Source organism: Aptenodytes forsteri, unplaced genomic scaffold, assembly GCF_000699145.1.
Source record: "Aptenodytes forsteri isolate BGI_AS27 unplaced genomic scaffold, ASM69914v1 Scaffold254, whole genome shotgun sequence".
NCBI classification, from domain to species: Eukaryota; Metazoa; Chordata; class Aves; order Sphenisciformes; family Spheniscidae; genus Aptenodytes; species Aptenodytes forsteri.
The window spans coordinates 159,228-162,025 of record NW_008794459.1 but is presented as its reverse complement, the minus strand read 5'-3'; positions in this window follow the sequence as shown (position 1 = coordinate 162,025).

The following is a 2,798-nucleotide window of genomic DNA, read 5'->3' as shown; positions in this document are numbered from 1 at the left end:
GCGGGGCTGCGGGGGGCACGGGGGGAGGCCCTCAGCCCCTCTGTGCCAGCCCTGGCACTCGGCCACCTCCGAGTATCCCACTGCCCCGGCGCTGGCATGGCCCCGTCCTGCCACAGGCTCCCGGCAGCTGTGCCGGGGGTCTCCTGGGTGGGTGTTTGGGGTGAGCCCAGCCCGGTGCAGCATCGCCGGCTCCCCAGGGCCAGCACCGGGGAAGTCCAGCCCTGGCGAGAGCGGAGCCGACACTGCCGGCGGGCTCTGCCAGAGGAGCGTGTTCCCGCACTGGCCGGTGCTGGGGCTCTGCAGGGCAGTGGGACTCGCCTGTAACCAGCCGCTCCCCGAGTTGCTTCTCCTTAAATAAAAGAGACCTGCCCAGGCTCTCCGTCTCCTGTGCTCTCCCGCGTGCGCCTGCCTTCCCCGGGCACGGGGACACCCCTGCAGCCACCCCAGGCCAGGACCCCTCGCCCTGCTGGGGCCGAGCCGAGGGTGCTTGTGGCAGCGCTGCTGCCTGCCAGGGATCTGCCCGGGGGGGGGGGACGCGGCCAGGGGAAGCCCAGGGTGACCCTGCCATGGCCAGCCCTGACCCCCGGCCACCCCCATGCCCACTCGGGGCCAGCGCTGAGCTCCCCTCTGTGGGGCTTGGGGACATTGCAAGGGATAGGAATGGGGACATTGCAGGAGGTGGCCATAGGGACATTGAGGATGGGGACATTGCAGGAGTGGGCACAGGGGGCTGCAGGAGCGAGGTCCCCTCCCTGGGAGCTCCCCGGCCACCCCAGCTCTGGCTCTGCCCTGTCCTGCCCTGCTCCGTAGCTGCAGGCAGAGGCCAGAGCATGGTGTCCCCGCACCGGGGGGCTGCGGGGCTGGGGTGTCCTGGGGGACCCCAGGTCCTGCAGCCGAGTGCTGAGGCTGACAATGGTGGCAGCGAGGGACCGGCAGCAGCCCCAGCTGCTTGGCTGTGCTCTCCACCCCCTTGCCAGCCCCCGCGGGCTGCTGGCACGTGTTGGCTGGCGGCTGGATCCGGCAAGGCCTGGCAGGGCCCCCGCTGCCGCGCACACGGGCCCCTTGTCTGGCCCCAGGGCCTTCCTGCAGGAAGGGCAGAGAACCGGCGCCTGCCACAAGCCGCCTTTGTTCCCTGCTGCCATTTCCCTGCCAGAGCCGGGGGCTGGCGTGGGTGACGGTGCTGCAAGGCAGGGTGGCTCCGTCCCTCTGCCACGGCTGTGCCTTGCCGCAGCCTCCCAGGGGCCAGTGCAAAGCGTGGCCCCCCCTGGACCCCCAGCCTGGGAGCCTGCGACGCTGGGGCATGGCCCTGGCTCGTCCCCAGGGTGCTGCACGCCAGCAGGTTTGCAGGTCCCGGCTGCACCGAATCCTGCTCCCACCGTCGGGGATCCCCGTGGCCATGTCCTGCTCCCACCATCGGAGATCCCCATGGCCATGTCCTGCTCCCACTGCATGGTCCCGTGAGGGTTGTATCCTGCTCCCACGGCAGCAGCAGGATCTGACCTTCATCCCCACCATCGTCCAGGGTGGGCTGCGCTGGGGTGGGGGGGGTCCCTCCTTTGGGGCCAGGGCTGCAGGTGGGGTCGCTGGTGCCTGAGGGCCTGTGCCACCCCACAAGCTCCCGTGGGCAGGGCTGACGGCAGAGCCGTGGGTGCCACGGTGTGGGGCTGCACAGGGCGGAGCTGGGGGGCTAATGCAGCACTGGGCCCCCTCCGTCGCTGGGATGCCCTGTGCTGTCAGGGGGACCCTCGGTACGCCCGGGGTGCCACAGCAGGGATGTCCCTGTGCCCCGGGGCAGGAGCTGGCCAGAGGTCTCCTGTGCCAGGGCACCAACACAGACCCCTGTCCCGAGGATTGGCAGGGTGCAGGCAGGGGCTGCAGCCCCCACAGGAGGCAAGGTGCCACCCCGGTGGGGTATGGCGGAAGAGCGGGTGCTGGGACGAGGCGGGGACCCCAGGGCGGGATGCCGAGAGAGGCGGTGGGATGCGGCCCTGCCCTGGCCCCGGAGCAGCGGGATGAGCTCATGCGCGTTCCCCTCCCAGCTCCTCCCCGGCCTGGTCGGCTGCAATGAGGTCAGGGCCACGCCATGGCCCCACAGCCCCGGCAGGAGCCCCCAGCATGGGGCAGAGAGAAACTGAGGCCCCAGGCAGTTCCCCTGCCCAGCCCCAGCACCCTGACCCGTACCCGAGTTGCGCCCACCCCAGCCCTCCTCGCCCTGGCCTCCCCTCCCCCGGGCTGTGCTGGCCCCCAGCCCCACTGGCCCTGCAGCATCCGCAGCCGAGTCAGCGGCCCCCGGGGCTGGGTGGGGAGCGGAGCCGCCAGCTGCAGGGTGGACTCAGCCCCGGGAGCGCTGCGCCTCCAGCCCGGCTCCCTGGCCGGCTCCCAGCCTCCTCCAGCCCCGCAGAGCCTGCCCCAGCCTCGCCCGGCACCCAGGGTCCGTGTCCCGCACCCCAGCACCCGGGGCTCGTCCCACACCCCAGCCCCAGCACCTGGGGTCCATGTCCTGCACCCCAGCCCCAACACCCAGGACCCACATCCCACACCCCAGCGATCCACGTCCTGCACCCCAGCCCCAGGGATCTGCATCCTGCACCCCAGCACCTGGGATCCGCACCCCACACCCCAGCACCCAGGGTCCATGTCCTGCACCCCAGCTTCAACACCCAGGGTCTGCATCCCACGCCCCAGCCCCAGCCCTCCACACTCACCCCCAGCAACCCGGGGTCCACGTCCTGCACCCCAGCCCAGCCCCCACCCTGGCCCGGGGTCCCCAGAAGGGATGGGACCCGCAGGCCGCGCCG